Source organism: Lissotriton helveticus, chromosome 3_1, assembly GCF_964261635.1.
Source record: "Lissotriton helveticus chromosome 3_1, aLisHel1.1, whole genome shotgun sequence".
NCBI lineage: Eukaryota > Metazoa > Chordata > Amphibia > Caudata > Salamandridae > Lissotriton > Lissotriton helveticus.
Genome location: NC_136061.1, coordinates 631,735,079 through 631,754,519, shown reverse-complemented (window position 1 = coordinate 631,754,519; position 19,441 = coordinate 631,735,079). Strand labels below are relative to the sequence as shown.

Below are 19,441 nucleotides of genomic sequence, written 5' to 3'. Positions count from 1 at the left end.
CAGACATGGCAGATCTCTGGTCTCAGATGCAGCACTGGGATGCCCTAATCATGCTAATCCCAACGCAGCTCTCATATACTTTGATGCAGGTCCAATACTCTGTATTATAAAGGGCAGCATTGGGGTTGGCTGGGCTGCACTGGGCCGACGGGAAGCAAACTCCATCAAATCAAGTGATGCGCAGGGCAGGGGCCGGTGGAAAAACATGTGGCTCTCAGGGCTCGGAGTAGGGTAAGTTCCAGGACCAGGGAGGCAGTAATGTGGCATGGGCATCACAGGAGGCCCCCGGTGAGCAGCTGTGCAAAGGTTGACTGTAGATGCATGGAGGCCTTTCCGAAGCTTAACTAGATGAAAGGTAAGGGCGAATAACAGGCCGCGCTGTGGAGTCACTGTATTAGAATCCATAATGCCACTTTGTGGTAGACTTCGATATAATTTACAGTTTGTTTGTTCCCGTTTTGAAGCATCAGCCCTTGCATTTGTTATTTACAGTTGCATGTCCAGGACTAGGAGCCCTCATGTAGCAATACATCCATCCAGGTTTGTGCAGGACCCTCTTATTAACGGGAAGTGGCAAAACACGCTGCACATTTTTTTAGCTATTTTCGTTGACACAATAACTACATTGAACTCTTAAAAAATAAAAAATGTCAAATGGAAGGTTTCCACTGCTCAGTGAGATATCTCTCATTTAGACGTCTGGACTTTCACTAATTAGAAGTAAGTTTCTAATGTGAGGATCTCTTTTGCATTAAAGAAAAAAGCAAGATACACACATTTAAAGGTTTTGTCCGTGTTCTGTGCTCTTCACCGCTCTTATTGGTTGATGGATGATATCAAACCTTATTTGTTTTTAGTCTGCTGATTGCATTTAACCGTTATTGCATTGTAGTTAAGGTAGTTCAGTGGGTTACTAGCCCTGTTGTGAATATCGTTGTTTCACCTCTTCTATTAGAAGGATTGGGCATGGCAATCAGGACAGGTATTTATGCCTCACAGCTATTAAATGTCACCAGCCGCCCCTGATTTATATTTGCAATGTTGGTAATGTTGCAATGTTGGTAAAACTATTAAATAAAAATGTATACATTGCAATGGTGTTTACTAACTGCACTTCACAGGAGAAATGTGTTTGAGCATTTCTCAAACATGCAGCTAGTGTGAATTCTCTTCGAACTGATGAGAGTCTCAGGTAGGACATTTACCATGCATTGACTGCAATAAACAAAGAATACAGTGCAAATTGCTGGAAAGTGACATCAGATCTTGGAAGTAAAAGATGGTATAATATTTGTAAATGAGCAAGTACCAAAGAAGGTACTCATTTTGGAAACCTATTTGTCAGCTGGATGGCCCTTCTCCAGGAATTAATGGGAAACACGAATAGACTTGGGAAAAATATTTATTACAGTTGTATTATGCTGAAGGAAAAATAAGCACAGATGCAATTATTGGCATTGAAGAACGCATTAGCTGTTACACCATGATGGGTAGAGCGATGTAGAATAAGAAAAAGAGTCGCTGGGCCAGAAAAAGGTTGGTGCAACCCATTCCATGGGGAAAAGCAGATATAATCAAAATCATGTCTATCATGAAAAGCAACAGGGCACCAGGTTCTAAGAGGGTCCCGTTGGCAGCATTTAAAACAAGACTTCACACAACGCTCGTGGCAGCTGATCACACTGACTAACAATACAGGGAAAGCTTGCCACTTTCAAGGGCCAATTTACGATGAATAAATGTAGTTGTTATTGGATAATTATAATATTTGGCCTTATTTTATTAACAACGTTCATAATGCAACAAAATCTACATCATAGGTAAGTAATACTGTGGCACCATGTCCTGGAGTGAAAAAAGGTAAGTATAACGTATTTTGCTTCCTTATGATACTTGGGTTATAATTCAAAATATAAGGAATTTCCGTTAACTCCACTCCCTCAACTTTCACCCACCCCCTTTCCCATTCTGGCCAAACCTGATATCCAACTGCCAAGGTACTTTAAATAAGTAAATATCTGTCAATATTTGTAATAATTGTATGCCATGAATTGTATAAGTTTCTGTCACTCCATAAAAAACACTTTCAAAGTAGTCACGCCATCTGAAACACTCCTCCAGATGTTTATGTACCGCACCATTCTAAGACCTCTTTTACCTCAATTAATGCAAAAGCTCTATCATAAATGATCTAGATGCCTGTTGTATGACCTGAGTAACCACCTTTTTTAAACTATGTTCTAATATCTTAACAGGATCTAACATCACATGTTGGAGCCCTCACTTTGTAATTGCTTGTATCATCCTCTGGATCTTAGCGTGGATATGGAAAGACTGAAAAATCTCTCTGTTGAATCTTTTGATTGCTACCAGGCCATAATAAAGGTTTATGTAGGATAGGCCTGATTAAAAATATGCTTTGATGTAGAAAATGTAAGGTGGACAAATAGAATATGGGACTTTCATATAAAAACAAGCAACATCCCCAGGTGGTCTGAAAAGTACAGAACATCTTGAAGCAACGCACGTCTTCTCCTAAAAGTCTCAAGTGTAGGAAAAAATCCCACCCTTAAGCGCTGCTGCTCTGAAAATGTTCTCAGGATATGTAAATTCTGGCCAGTCAAAAACAGATTACCTCCCACAATGAGGTGTGTTAAACTAACGAACCACTTTCTAACCTTTACCAAAAACGCCCAAAACTGCTCCTAATTGCACTGGAACACGTATCAACCCAGAACTATTTTCTAACCTAGTGTAAAAAGATAAGAGCTTCTAAGTGCATCAATCAATCATAAACTTTATTCAATTTGACAAGCAAATCATAATAGCACATAAATAACAATGCATTCGATCAAAAGATGTCATGGAGTAGAGATACTTAATTTAGGTATAATACTCAAAATCATTAAAAGGATGCTGAATCCAATAAGACCATAACAAATGCAGACAAGTTAAGAAATGAAATGACAACTCGATAAGACTATTCCAGTGTACATTTCTTGGCAAATCTGTCATAGCCTCAAAATAATCCCATTCCCAGCCTGCAAGAGAGATAAAGTGCATATGCAAAAAAACACTACAGTATGCACTACGATTAGATACACTCAGTTATCCACAGCGCTTTCATAATATGAGGGTTCCTCTTACAGGATTTAAGACAGCAAAACAAATATCAAAGAAATAGAGTAACTATAAGTGACTAAAACCTTCTCTATAAGTACATAGTCAGCATAGCCTCAGTGTTGGAAGCACAAATTTGGATCTCAAAGTTTGGCACATTGCACAAAACAGAGGGCAGAGTAGATTGTTTTGCAACATTATTACGTGGGCAGGGCAGAAGGTAGTCATGCCAACCATCTTGATTGAGAAATTCTACCAGAAAGTACAACGTGCTTACAAGAAATCTTGTTAAATAAAATCCATGTTGAGGTTCCATAAAAAAGATAAAGGTAGAGTTGCATCTACTTGGTGGAACAATTACCATTGCCCATCCTCAAGACTCTTCGCTGATTTGATTGCTAGTTGTGACATGCACTGGCACTTGAATAATGTAAAGAGTTTATTAAAGACTTTGCGTGAGAAGGCATATTAATTATAGGGGTTATTAACCCCTTCCACACTCATGACGAGCTGGGCTCGTCATGCAGTAGCCTCCCAGCACGCTCATGACGAGCCCAGCTCGTCATGAATAATGGGTTTTTGCATATTCCAGCACAGGGCTGGAACTCATCGAGCATCGATGTGGTTAAAGAACTCTATTACACCCAATACGCTAAATGCACGTTTCAGATAACCGAATCAGGGAAACCTCTCAGTATTGGCCATTGAAAGACAATCCATAATAATGGATCTTGAAAAATCTAGCTCCGGTGTACGCCAGATCTTCGCCCATATTAACAAAGGGGCAAATCCAATGCGATCAGCAATATACACAATGCCCAGTTCTAAGTGGCAAAAAGATGTTGATGCGCTTCTGGGAGCATCAAAGGCTTCCTGATAAAATTATGTTCCTCTAAGTGGAGTTTTTCACAATTTCTGAAACCGCAAACTCCAGCCCCATATGCAGTGATTGAGATGCATTTAGTTTTATAGAGGGTGGTCATTTCTTTGATAGGCGTATGGCCTAATTTTGCTGCAAAACGAAACAGTGCCTCTGTGGTTCTAGTCGTTTGCTGCTAAGTACGTGTTTCATGAGACGCCAAATGAGGGCTTATATTGGATCTTCACCTATGTGCTCATTGAGCTGCAACAGAAGTAATGCTCTGTCATGTGAACTGTCCTTATTGTCTGTCTACATTCATCTCATTTTTTTATATGTTGTTTGCCTCTGTTTTCTGCTGTTTTGTTATATCCCTTTTGCCTTAAAATGTGTCTCCTATTGTAAAGTGTGCTGACTCCCTGGATAGAGTCTAGCGTGTGATATAGAAAAACGACCTAAATGAAAAATACCAAGGAATTCCCACCCTCCGTCATGGAACAGTGGACTGTACAGTCCATGTAATAGAGTTTGTTTAACCTACAGCATCTAAGGATTTGTAACTACAATCATCTAAAAGAAGACTTGGGGCAGAGCCGTTTGACAATCTCCATATGCATGGTTCTGAAAAAACTCCAGGGTGCTATCAGGTGCAAGGACTGCACGCTGTAGTGTACACTGTTGCTGTACACCAGCACACATACGCATTCGGAGAATGCTGTAACTGATGCAAGGTTGTATGCTGCACTAGTTGCATCACCGCTAAATAAACAAAGAAACTCTGGACCATTTGATGCACAGCATGGCAGGTTAAACACATGGCATCTGTTCTTTGTAAATGTGATGTTGTTTATGTCCTGAAAAAGGCTTGGGTTACAAACTGATCCCCACGGCTGAAACATATGTCAAAGTCTGGTAGCAAGCTTGCTAGAGACCAATAACCTTTTTGCTGACCAGTAAATCAGAGGCGCTCATGCCCACCCAAGCTTGTAGCCCCCCTGCCTCAGCGGTGGGGAAGGCTGCAGGTTTGCAGTGGTCGAGCTTCAGCTAGTTCTGGCTTCCGAAATCTTTAACCGGTATCCCCCCAGTCAGAGGGCCATCAGTCTAAGCACAATGCAGTCACACTGAACACCTATGTCTCTGCTTTCAGCTACTTCACAATGCAAACGATTACTTACACTATGCTGATCCTGTGTAAGTGTTGCCTATAAAATCCGGTCTTTATTTTTAAATATGATGTTCACCTTTCAATAGTCAAAGAAAAAATATTTTTACATTCTCATTTATGGTTTTCTATTCAAATTTCGCATGCAGTTATCTGAAACGGACAACGAATAGCAAGCTCCCCTTTTATCTAAACAAACTTGACCGGCCACGTTGGGTCCAGTTCTTGGGAGTGAGTTCTCCTTCTGATCCCTGAAGTAATAAAATCAGTGACACGAGAAGACTACACAGGGTGCCAGTCTGGCTAATCTAAACACATGATGCAGGCTGAGAAGTGACTGCATCAGTGTGTCTGCCTGTATTGGGTACATTATAGAAAATGTGCTGTGTTAACATCCTGTGTCTATCTGAACAATGCACATGAAACAAATAGTGTGGTGTTTCCAGTGAAAGAACACAAAGGTTTACACAACAAAATGCAGTATCTACAATCTATACTATCCAAGCATCTCCATTAATAAAACACAGATACAAATGACATTGGGCCTTATAATTACTTGGGCGGTCCTCCAGTGGCGCCACCGTGCCGTCTGCTGGAGGATTGCCAAAGCCGTGGTGTGCCCACCTGCTGGATTACGAGTTAAATCCTGGTCGGGCGGGCGGTGCTGAGGCGGTCTCACAGCAGTGGGCTGATAGGTTCATAGGAGAGCCTAACATGCAGCCTGCCACTGTGAGAATGTCGACTGCACCTTCCTGCATAGTGTGGCATGCCACACTGTGCAGAAACAGGGGGCACAAAACCAGGGGGGTACAATATGTGTCTCCCTGCATGTATCCCCAGGCCCAAAAGCAGCACAGGGGCCCTGTTGGGCAACATTTGTTGCCGCTACAGCTCCCTTTTCATGGCGGGCTCACTGCCCTGAAAAGGGCGGCAGACAGATAACTTGTAATATGACTGGCAATGCCACTGCATCACCACCAGCCTATTGCAGCTCCCTGACCACTGCGCAACTGCTGTGGGATATTGAATCCCCGGATGACGCCGTGGTCCTGTGGCGGTCCAACCGCCCGACTCAAAATACTGTGGGTGGGCCCGCAGTGTGGGGGTAGTCAGACCGCCACAGCAAATATGGCTGTCCCATGGACCGCCGTATTTGTAATAAGTTTTTGAACAAAAGGGGGAGTATGGCCCTGTGGACAGAAGTGGGGAAGGGCCCAACTATACTTTTCAAAAAAGAACAACCCACACTTCAAAATATTTCCAAAAGGTATTATTCTGATTGAAAGGATAAACAAAAACTAATATGATTATCTTGGCAATTAATTGCACTTTTTATTCATGGTTTTTTAGAAAAATATTGTTTTTTAGCGAGAAAGGACAATATCCTTCACATACATAGCCAGACAGTCTTGCTGTCTTAATTGTACTCAAACATATATACAAAAAAAGTGAAAAACATACAATCACGAATAATTACATTTCACAAAACATAACTTTCAAAAAGAGCGAAACAGGTGAGAAATGTCAAGTTCTGTACAAATACCATCATTGAAGTATAGAAAAATGAGTACAGTGAAAAATTTTTTTTTGATTATTATCAAAGAATAAGATTTGTTCCCCTTTATCTGAGGAGCGTTTCAAAAGGACTTAATCCCAGTTGCCGACGCGTTTCTAGTGTGGGTTCCTTGTACCCCAACTCTCATCAGGGCCAACTTAATTCTTTTCTCAACCTCTATCCTATTGATAAAAAAGACAAAAATAATTTTTCTTGCTTATTAAAATTGCTTCCATCAACCTTAGCAGGCTCTACGTTTTAATCCAACTTAGCCCCAGAGGCCCTACCTCAAAGCTGTGGAGGTCGAGGTCACTCTTCAAACTTGTAAATGCGGCTGTGTGCACGTTTCTAAAATGAGAATCGTTATGCGTGTGTCAATGCAACACATTCTACATTTGTTTCTCATAAGATTCAAAGGGGGCAAAAGCAGGACGATCATACCTGCATTTCAGTCCCACAAAACACGGGTGTATGTAATGTTCGTCAAAACCGAATTTCAGGACACCACTCGTATAATTCAATTATGTTTCTTTCTGTAAAAAGAGTAACCGGATTGCACCATTATGGTTCTCCCTGCGCAATTTTTAAACAATCAACCCTAGTTCCCCCAGCGTATTACCGCCACACTCACCGTGAGCTGACTCACGTTGGTCGCAGTGTCTCGCGCTAATCCAGGGAATCCCTGTAAGTTCAACACTTGCTGTGAATCTAAAATGTTGAAAACATCACGTTAGGAATGCTCTGCCGGTGGAACGTGATGTTTAAGGGTTAAATCTAAATTCTTGCCAACAACAAATATACCGAAACAGATTTATGCCTTTGAACAGGCTGTATTATCATCATTGACAAAATTGGAAAAAGGCAAAAGTTTCATTCACCATAATATCTCTAAGAGCCAATTGAAGGCCATCAAGGATCTCAAATCAGACACATCAATCATAATCAAGCAGGCGGACAAGGGGGGTGCGGTGGTGATTTGGCCACGATCCATGTACCTATCAGAAGGAAGGGTACATGTAGACAACCGGGAATGGTATAGACCAGTGAAGGAGGACCCGTTGTCGGAAATCCAAAACAAAATTGCCACGATCACTAAAGAAGGATTGGAAGAAGGGTTCTTGGGTCCAAAAGAATATGAGTATTTAAATAAAAAATCACCAAGAACTCCAATCCTATATTTTTTACCCAAAATTCATAAGAACCAGCAGACACCCCCTGGAAGACCGATTGTATCCGGTTGTGATTCAGCATTGGAACCTGTTTCTAAATATATCGATTTCTTTTTGAAACCATTCTTACCCCAAGTAAAATCGTACTTGAGAGACTCGATTGACTTTATCAATAAGATACAGGAGATGACAGTTGATGTGGAAACTCAATTGATGGCCACAATGGACGTCAATTCGTTATATACACAGATTCCGCAAGACGAAGCCTTAGAAGAGATGGAATTCTATTTGGAGCAACGGGAGCGACCCCATAGGGTCCCCACTGCTTTCATTATATCATTGGCCGAAATCTCCTTGAGGAGTAACTACTTCAAATTTGAAAATGATTTTTTTATTCAAATCAAAGGTACAGCCATGGGTTGTCCTTATGCGCCGGAGATGGCGGTGCTGTACATGGCCCAGTATGAGGAAAGATTTATTTACATGAATAATCCATACAGTGAGAACATAAAACAGTGGTCACGATACATTGATGACATCTGGCTCCTGTGGCAGGGGAGCCAGGTAGAACTGAACAACTTTTTTGGCTGGTTAAATGCAAGACATCCAGACATCAAATTTTCACTTGATTCAAGTGCTAACAGAATGACTTTCTTGAATGTGGAAGTCGGCATCGAAGGAGACAGGTTCACAACCTCCTTATTTAAGAAGGAGACGGACAAAAATACTATACTACATTATAACAGTGCGCATCCCCAGTGTTTGAAACAGAATCTCCCTTACGGACAGTTATTAAGAATAAGAAGAAATTGTTGTGAGATAACTGACTTTGACACACACGCAACCTCATTTTGTGCTGAAATGGATATGAGGGGTTATCCTAAAAAACTTCTTAAGCACTCTAAGAAAAGAGCGAGATATACTCCCAGAGAGGAGCTCCTAAAAATCAAACCTAAAAGGGAATTAAACAAATTGGTTTGTGTGACCACGTATGGAGCCCATACCAATAAATTTAGGCAGATCATTTTGCGCAATTGGCTTTTGCTAGAGGGGCTTGAGCGCCCTTTGGAAAGACCAATTTTCGCAATGAAGAAAAACTTAAGTATTGGCCAGCAAATTATTCGGGCAGACAGTTACATTCCCAAAACTAAGAGTGACCTCATATCCCAATGGAATCTTAAACCCATCACTGGACACCACAAATGTGGTATGTGTGTCGCCTGCAGCAGTACTGTTGAAGGAAATGAATTGATCCACAATGGCATCAAATGGAGGCATGATATGCATACTAATTGCAAAAGTAAAAATGTCATCTATGCGGTAATGTGTGCTTGTCAAAAGATATATATCGGCAAAAGGTGCCAACAAGTTAATGCACGAATCACTCAGCACCGGTCAAGATTGAAGAAAAGAGTACCCAATGCGTCCATGGTTGAACACTTTGTAGCCCAAAACCATAAAGAAACTGACTTCACATGGACTGTTCTTGCAAGCGTAGATCCAAGACATAGATCACCAAATGTTGAACAAGCTTTGCTTCGTAAGGAAGCATATCTAATAATGAAGTTTGACAGTATCAGTCAAGGACTCAACTCCATGAGTGAGTTGAACAGACTCTAATGAGAACCTTACATGAGCTGTTCAAGTCACTACAAGTCCCATAATGCACTTCCCTGGATGCACCGTCTTTGATTGGTCAAGAAAGTTTGAAGTACGTGACAGACAACAACCTGCCTGATCACGACTGGTGAACCACGAAGGAAGAGTGCTTTTGGACGAACACTTATGGAATACAGCGGTAAGCGTTAGATACAGTCCAGGATAGAAACGCTTGCAAGCCTTTCCATCGGCAGAGCATTCCTAACGTGATGTTTTCAACATTTTAGATTCACAGCAAGTGTTGAACTTACAAGGATTCCCTGGATTAGCGCGAGACACTGCGACCAACGTGAGTCAGCTCACGGTGAGTGTGGCGGTAATACGCTGGGGGAACTAGGGTTGATTGTTTAAAAATTGCGCAGGGAGAACCATAATGGTGCAATCCGGTTACTCTTTTTACAGAAAGAAACATAATTGAATTATACGAGTGGTGTCCTGAAATTCGGTTTTGACGAACATTACATACACCCGTGTTTTGTGGGACTGAAATGCAGGTATGATCGTCCTGCTTTTGCCCCGTTTGAATCTTATGAGAAACAAATGTAGAATGTGTTGCATTGACACACGCATAACGATTCTCATTTTAGAAACGTGCACACAGCCGCATTTACAAGTTTGAAGAGTGACCTCGACCTCCACAGCTTTGAGGTAGGGCCTCTGGGGCTAAGTTGGATTAAAACGTAGAGCCTGCTAAGGTTGATGGAAGCAATTTTAATAAGCAAGAAAAATTATTTTTGTCTTTTTTATCAATAGGATAGAGGTTGAGAAAAGAATTAAGTTGGCCCTGATGAGAGTTGGGGTACAAGGAACCCACACTCGAAACGCGTCGGCAACTGGGATTAAGTCCTTTTGAAACGCTCCTCAGATAAAGGGGAACAAATCTTATTCTTTGATAATAATCACAAAAAAAATTTCACTGTACTCATTTGTCTATACTTCAATGATGGTATTTGTACAGAACTTGACATTTCTCACCTGTTTCGCTCTTTTTGAAAGTTATGTTTTGTGAAATGTAATTATTCGTGATTGTATGTTTTTCACTTTTTTTGTATATATGTTTGAGTACAATTAAGACAGCAAGACTGTCTGGCTATGTATGTGAAGGATATTGTCCTTTCTCGCTAAAAAACAATATTTTTCTAAAAAACCATGAATAAAAAGTGCAATTAATTGCCAAGATAAACATATTAGTTTTTGTTTATCCTTTCAATCAGAATAATACCTTTTGGAAATATTTTGAAGTGTGGGTTGTTCTTTTTTGAAAAGTATTTGTAATAAGGCCATTAATGATTATAGTGCGCCGGTCCTCATTATGTGGGGACTTTTAAAAGAATTACCCTGACACATTAGTTTTCTCCTAGTCTATTGATAAAGGTGGGAGGGCTGCAGGGGGAAGAGTGAGTAGCAGGGGCCATTTGTTTAGAGGCCAGCTATAATATGGGCAAGCAGGCTGTCAGAAGTACGTTGACTTATGGCACTGTGATGTACGTATATTGGTCAAAGATTTCCGAAGGCAGAACTGGCTGAAGCTTCACCACTGCCAACCTGGAGCTTACCCCACCTCTAAAAGAGGCAGGGGAACCCCCAGCTTTGTTGGCGGGGAGCCCCCACTATTTACTGTGGCATTCCTGCTCTTCCAACCAGGATCAGATTGGAATCACAATTAGACCCGAGCTCTCCTAAAAAAGTGTCCTACATTCCCAAATAATCAGTATTTCTTTTTTGTAGCTTTATATAGCATGAACTCGGGCCGCAGGCATTGGAGCAATTACAAGGAGCACCAGCTACATTGCACAAAATCCAATTCCTTTCTATTTTAGGTAGGGAGATTAAGTGATTTGCCCTGAATCACTGGATGTTGAGCTGAAGCCAGAACTCAAAGGTACTTCCACAGTTGCAGCATCAGCAGCTCTGAGACCATATCGCTACATTGTATGTTTTTATCCTCTGGGAAAGGTGACCTCATAGCAAGGCCTATTCAAACACTCCCCCACCCCTCCACCAAGGCCTAAAAGACACTGGGACCGAGGCGACAACACCTGACCCCTAACAAGGCCACTTCTCTTACTAACCCCATCGCCATATCATTATAGCCTTAGGGTATGACATGGCAGGGGTAGGAGGGTGTCAAGAAAATCTCACGGCTTTTGTTGTTACTCCGGGGTGGGGGTTAGGTAAGAATAGCCCCCCTCCCACCCACATGAAGCCCCTGCATACTCCCACAATCCCCACACCAGCCATGGATTGAAATTGATGGCCCAGTGGGAATGACACTGCTCACGGGCCAGGCCAGCCACACGTGGCAGGTGCAGAGGTGAGCAAGTCCTAAAGGCTAGAACAACACCTGTCCCCCAGCCACAGTATGGCAGCATTTCAGGGTAATTCCCATGATACTAGCAACACTTTATAGGGGTCTGGCGGGGACTGGCGAGGACAGTACATTTCTGTGGGCTGGTTTACAGAGGCCGTAAAAAACTAGCCCATCAATGCCCCTGAGGCAAAAGCCCATTGCCCAATGCCAGGCTGCCCAAGTTCCCAATCCGACCTTGCTGCCAACCTTAAATGAGTTCCTTAGTCTCCACATACTTTAAGCACAAATGAGTTAACGGAGTGCTACAATATAGTTAGCTGGCTGCTCTAGGTGAATGACACAATTGTTGCTACATTTATAGGCTGTCTGTGTCTGACTGTGTCTGTGTCTGACTGTCAGTTTGTGTAAACATGACATAAGAGTGCAGTCTATGTATATAGTCTACATGCAGGCCACATCAGTTGTATGAAACAAAAAATATGCTACATTAAATCTACATAAAAACAAAGCTATACCTAGTGACTTTGTCAAAGCTTGTTACTATTTGCTGTTCTGCTGGGATTACGGGTATGTTTGTTCTACCTGTGGAACTGGGTGTCATACTTTTTTGCACTGCCAAAAGCTGTGAAAATTTGAAATGCCCTTCCAATTAAAAGGCCAACACAGTTTTACTTGTAACATGTCTAAACATCATTTTGTTGGGCACATCTCCTGAAATGTTGAATTGTAATTTCAGCAAACTATTTTCTTCACATTTTGTAAGATCACGTTTCTGGGCAAGGGCAATTAGGGGATACGGGGCCCAATAGTGGGGTTTACAGTTATATGGTGTCCTAAGGTTCTGGTATGACTTTTCAAACTGAGCTATGCACAACCCTTTCTGCACTTGGCTCTTAAAGTAGTGAGGACGACTTGAATGTCCAGCCCAGTTCTAGTGTTTCGGTAAAAAAACAACACAGCACTTTAATTATTTAAGAAGGTTAAATACTACACAATCCAATGATTAATACAAGTCTGAATCCCTGGTTAAATTTTTCAAATAATGACATGCCCTCCCGTTCAAATGTGCCGTTTTTACACCCAGGGAACGTCTACGTGATATAGTCCCCAATACTGGTGGCAGAGGCACCGATTAAACAAAGGTGCCAATAATCACAATCACTACACATAGTTGTTGAGAGTGTAACACAGTCACTTTCTTTATCTTAACATGGTCTACTTCAGGTAGCAAGTCATAAGTGTTTGGCGCGTGGCGTTTTTATGCGTGACTCTATTCAGCAGCTCCGTTTGTGCCGAAAACATGAAATACTTGCAAGCTGCCTCTCGTAGGTCGGGTGCCAAACCAGGCACTGTCCATGCTCACAAGGACTGCTGTCGCAAGGGGGAAGTGGATGATACTGCCATGTTCAATAAGGCCGTCTCTCCAACTGATGTGGTGTCCCAACAAAGCCTCTCAAGCCAATCTGATATTCATTAGAGAGGTGCAGCTGTGGATTCCCAGGTAGATCAGACTATTAACAGTGAGGTGCTGTTGTGGCCTCCCAGGTGAATATGTTGCCCAGAAGCTAGGTATATTTGTGGCCTCCCAAGCCAATCTTTCAAAAAAATAGGGTTTTACCCAGTTATGGTCCTGGACCTGGGTATAACGTGATACCAAAGGCAGCGGTCCTAGACTTTGTTTGGTTAAGCTATGAATCATTAAACCTTGAAATTGTGATTTGTTAATACGTATATGAGCTATGAAAAAATAAATTTATAGAGCTCACGGTCCTTAGTTCATTATTCATACATCAAATGGACAAAATACAACAAACCGAGACCTGATTCACCATACAATTTATCATACTTCGTTTTAACTGGTGATATATCAATTTCAAATTTAATAATGCGGTATTCTCAGACAGAGAAGGTTGCTCCAAGAGGAAACGTGCGTAGGAGAATAGTTCTCAGTGTGAGTCGGTGAAAAGGGGAAAGTAATAGGTGTCATAAAAAGAAAGGAACTTTGCATCATTTGTACACAGTCGGACTGGTTTTAAATCACCGTCCTAATAGGCCTAGCCACAGTTATAATACGTATGGTCGTATTTGTCTTGTTCGTACAAATACAGAATTTAATTCTTTTGGCACGATAGGGTCACAACGAAAGAGGGGGCCTAGGCCTTTCCAAGGGCGTCGACGTTTCGACCCGGCTTAGGGCTCAGGGGTAGTTGTAAGACTCTGCCGTGCGGGTCTTCATCAGGACAGGGGCGGGATGTGTAAGGGTAACCTTGTTCAGAAGGGCTAAACTCACCTAAGAAGTGAAGGGTTGCGGTCAGGTTTGTTACATAAGAACACAATTTAGACAAAAATAGCTCATGATATGGGCAAAGGCTTACCCTCCGCGTGATGCGTGATGAGGAGGCCTTGATTGGGCGTAGGTAAGGTACTCACTAAGGGTGTGACTATCGGGGAAATCCCAGCCGGTGATTGCACGTGGTAACTGGAAGGAATTAACCAAAGAAGGGTAAGTATCCCTAAAGTGAAAAAGGCAGAATTGCATGATTTCCACAAGTTACCTACTAACTGGGCTGAATTATTAAGTCATACCTCTGTATGATTACATCACGCTTGTGAGGAAGGAAGAGTGCCGTCATGTTCAAGCTTGACTAAATCAAAACGGATGGATCGGCAACAGAAATATATAATAAAAGAGTGGGGCACTTGTAATTTTCTAAATTTAGCTGTGAAAGGTTAAAAGGGAGACCTGCCACGGCCGAGCACTTTGCCAGGGCCGGTTGTGGTTCCCAGTCCGGCCCTGTTGGTGAATCAGGTTTTGGTTTGTTGCATTTTGTCCATTTGATGTATGATTAATTAACTAAGGATCGTGAGTTTATAAAATAATTTTTTCATAGCTCATATACGTATTAACAAATCACAATTTGAAGGTTTATTGATTCATAGCTTAACCAAACAAAATCTAGGACCACTGTCTTTCCCAAGCCAATCAGGCAGTCAACAGCAAGCTACAGTTGCGCCCTCCACTGCTGATCAGGCATTCAGTAGCGAGGTGCAGCTCCTGGGCGTCCGCAGGGGGGGGCAAGATGGGGCGCTTGCCCCCCCCTGGATCTAGGTCCGATTCCCAAGGCGATTCAGAAGTGGAAAAGCAGGCCGACTTTCCTGCCGGGGCAACACCTGAAAGGCTGCTACAGCCCGAGTGTCACTGTCAGCAGGACACAGAGTCAGCCGTTCCTCATGGGCAGAATGATAATTGGCCAGCAGAGGAGACACAGCATGGAGCATCTCCTCCCATCCAGGCCTCAGGAGAAGAGGTTGAGTCCTTGGGGAGGTGCTGATGCTTTCGAGCAGCACAATTAACAAGTCTTAGGCAGGGGACGTGATCTTTAGTCCCTCACAGCAGGTAACAACGATCAGATAAAAAGGTATGGGGCGCGGGTGGGGTGTTTGGGGAGCGGGGCTAGTTCCAACATTCTTAGTTTAAAAACTGTGAAGTGACAGACCGGATTGAAATTGAAATTGTAATTCTTATGAAATTCCAACACTCTTTTTGTTGACGGTGCTCGTGATTGCAATAGCTGGAGGATCAGTGTGGACAGGGAGGTAGGAGTCTGCCGGCCATGCAGCGCAGTAGAGCCCCTTACCCTTCGTAGGCCACAGCCCGCTAGTTCCCCCCACCACCCCAAGTCTAATGAATATCTTTGAAATATGTTTAAATTCAGTGGGCCCTCTTTTAGTATTTAATTTGAGCCGATTGTTTCCTGTGCTCGACACTGCACTTATGGAAGGCTGCTGCAGGGTAGCGCTGTCTGCCTAATTCAGATTTGAGCATAATAGTTGTTTATTAATTCTACCTACATTAGAACGACTTATACCTGCAACCCAAGCCATTCTTACAGAATTGAGCCGGGGCCCTGAATATTCAGAATTGTCACATTGGTGACAGTGTGGTAGATAGGGGTTGTCATTGTCAGCGCTGGCAGGAGCAATGTGTATCCCTAGCACTTCTTATTTATTTTCATATTAAGCACTGCCCACTTTGTATTCTGCAGTGAGCCCCATCACTTTGAGTTAGATCACGGAATGCGCATTACTACTAATAGTCAGATTTAAAGGGAACCAATCCTTCCAAGGGAAAGGAGATCAATTGTATTTGAAAGTCACAATTCAAATACCAGGATCGCACGACCGACTCTCATGTCAACAAATACTTTTGTGGGAGTAAAGGAAACTACCACACCATCTGTTTTATAGTTTTTGAGGTGAATATAGTACATGCAAAGCAGGACGCTGATAATGACATAGTTAACATAACAATGTATAGTAACTGTGCCAGTATTTCTATTTTTCGCATAATAAGATGATATACATTACAGACATAACTGGTTGAACCATAACTACCCCCCCTCTATGAAACCTATGTTGGAAATGTCTACCACTTTAAAAGAGAACTCTACTCCAGTCAAAGCAGCAGCTACGTTTGAGCATTAGAAGGAGAGGCAACTTGTGCAGCTCATCTCTGGTAACTCATCTCTGGCTCCTTTTTAGAGGTATTGGAAAGTTTCAGTGTTATGAATATATTGGAATAACGTGACAACACAGGCTGCACTTAATCCGTTTGAGCAATGGGGAGAGTGCTGTACACAGCCGAGAGTGAAAAAAATCCGGAAAAAACACTGAAGACTGAAATAACTACATTAAAGAACAATATGACTAAAAATGGGAAAACAATGAAAATTCGATTTTGACAATGTTGTAGTAAAAAATCTTATTAACCCTCCATGTTGAGACCAAGGGAGACTTAAGAGCAGAGGAGAGATAAAGAGAGAGACAGAGCCAAAAGGAAAAATAAGAGACGGAGTGGGGAGTAAAGACAAACGGAGATGGGGAGAGGAAAGAGGGAGAAATGATTGACGAGAGAAGATAAGAAAAGAGGCGAGAGGGGAGGGACATAATTATAGATAAGTACAAGGAGAGAGGGGGAAATGAAAGAGGGAAACAGCCAAGTAAAAGATGAAGAGAGAACAGACTAAGTGGAGAGAAGGTTAGAGGAAGAGATTGGTAAAGATAGAGTAGGAAACGAAAGTGGAGCAGGGCGATGGCAAGGGGAGTAAAAAGAATAGTGAATGACAACGCAAAGGATGGATGCAGAAGAGGATTATTAGAAGTTTCCTGGTCAGTATTAATAAGGAAAGGATGAATCAAGGCCTCGCACACACTTCTTAGTTCTAACTTTCAGCAGTCTACAGCATGATTTAGAGGTTGGTGATACCTTGAGGATGTGCCAAATCAGGAGTAGAATCAAAGAAATATGGCACTATCACTTCAGGAAAAGGATAGTTTGGTAAAAGAAATGCCACATGTGGAGTCTCCACGGTATCCAACAACTCCTCCAGAAATAGGTGGATTTTCCTTTACCACTCAACAATAAACTTTCTTTTGATCGAATGCCTAATAAGGGTTGAACAAGGTCTTTCCACTTTCCTAACCTTTAGAAGCATGCAGAACTGAAAGCACTCACAGGGACAGGAATCTATTTAATGTCTACAGAGCAGGGTCTTCTGCAGATGACAAGGTTTGATAAAGCAGGTAGTTGGCATAAGAAGACATAACTGAAGACCAGGAGAATTTTCAATACAGGAAAAAGAACTGACGTAAATCTCAAAGAAGCAATAGGAATTTGGAGAGTGGGGACTAAGGACATAGGAGGTAGAAATAGAACGAAGTATAGAGTGTATATGGGAGACAAGTGAGAAAGAGGGGTAAATTATAGACTAAGAGAGAGGGAGGGAAATAGTGCAGGGGCAATTGAAATGGGAAAATCAGGGTAACAACGGGAAGAGAGAGGGGAAAAGAGGGATGGATAATGAAAGAGATGGATAATGGGATAGAGTATGATAAAGGAGGGGTTGGTAGAATGAGAGAAAGACAGAGGGAGGGAGGGAGACAGAATGAAAAGTTGGTATGATATATGGTCAGACATTCAGAAACTTTGAAAATCTAATACTAATAGATGTGGTGATACGCCGTGGACTGGGTCATGACCTGCGCACCTCCCGCCTCACAGCTGCGGGCTGTAACTCGGTCCGTGGCACCTATTTCTGTACGCTGGGCATGCCGCAGCTCAGTGTGGCGCCCTGCAGTTTCTTTTCTGGGTGCAAAGACGCGCCATGAAGCACTTCTCTTTTCTCTTGGGGTACGCAACCACTGTGGGCAGTGGCCATACAACCCTGAAAGTACCTGATCTCATCTGAAGTTAAGCAGGGTCGGGCCTGGTTAGTACCTGGATGGGAGACTGCCTGGGAAAACCAGGTGCTGTAGACTTATCTGAATGTTAGAGTGACCTTAATATGAGCTGCCTGCAGTCATGGTTAGGGGCTATTTTTTCGTGTTCCTTCCTTCCATAATTCCTCTGTCTGGTTCCCAGAGGGCCTTGAGTACTGTTTTTTCTTCACCATTCCAAGATGGAGGTTTATAACCTTCTTCATTTTTCTTCCTAAACCAAGATGGTGGTTCTCCTCTTCCTGTTGCGTCACTTCCTTGCAGTCCTTGTGTATATATAAGGGGCTGGGATTCTCATTTTTCTTGTGTTGCGACACTCTTCACTCCTGTTGGTGTCTCTTTTCTCCTGTTGATATCTATTCACTTCTGTTGGTGACACTTTTCTCCAGTTTGGTATTTTGGTCCTGTGGGTTCCTTCTTCTGCAATTTTCCTCTTCTTCGCAGGTCTGTCATCCCCTTGCTGACTATCCTCCTTTTCGTGTCCCGTTGCCTGGATTCTGGAGTCACCTCTTCCATCAGAGGTTTTTCCCTTCAGGGTGTTTTTTTAGTCTCGGAGCCTCCTTTGAGATGACACTGTCTGCCCTGACGTTGACTTGTTAGCAGCACTGTGGCTACCAGAAAGGGTCGCTGCTACCTAAACAAGCAGACAACTCTCTACTAGCACTTCAAGCACGTTGTTGCTTCTTCCATTAAGGGTGAGATGTGAATGCTGAGAGTTTCACCTCTACAGGGATGACAGCCAGAGGCTGGAAGGGAAAAAAAGCAATATCTCAGTAAAAACTTTGATGGCCTGAAAAGAGATGGGAGAAAGACCCAGGCCCAGTTAAGATAGGGTTTTGAGCATGATGGGGAACATGAATTATGTGTGCATTGGTTAGCACAACTGGTGTGTTGCATTGGTTTTGCACATTTGGCAAAACCATAGCTCAGTTTTTAACTGTGTTTTTATTGCCTATGTACATAGAAAGGGAGGATAAATAATTGTAAAGTCTGAATTATTTTATTAGGCAGGGTTGTGCAAAGTTGTCAGAGGGCTTACTGCACCACACTTTTAAACTTCAATGCTTTGCAAAGCGCAAAGTGGAATTTAATTTTTTTTTTTTAAACATGAAAAACTGCAAAGAGATGTGTGGCAACAGAAACATAAAGCCAGAAGCAAAGCAGGGAAAATAAAGTAGGTCCCTCGTTGTTTGATACTTGTGGTGTTCAAAATGTCAAAAGTTGACAATGTAAATACCTAAAATATCAGATCTTTACAATATTTTGTACCCTGTCCATTCCCCATTCATGTTTGTGACCCACCCATCGATATTTGTGGCCCACCCATCGA

At 42.3% G+C, this 19,441-nt stretch overlaps 1 protein-coding gene and 1 pseudogene across 2 annotated transcripts in view; one reads left to right on the top strand and one right to left on the bottom strand.

Moving 5' to 3' along the window:
• Nucleotides 1–19,441, bottom strand: part of KCNQ4 (potassium voltage-gated channel subfamily Q member 4) — a 1,096,614-nt gene that overhangs the window by 1,061,023 nt on the left and 16,150 nt on the right. The window lies entirely within an intron of this gene.
• Nucleotides 18,042–18,153, top strand: LOC144825483 (5S ribosomal RNA; annotated as a pseudogene).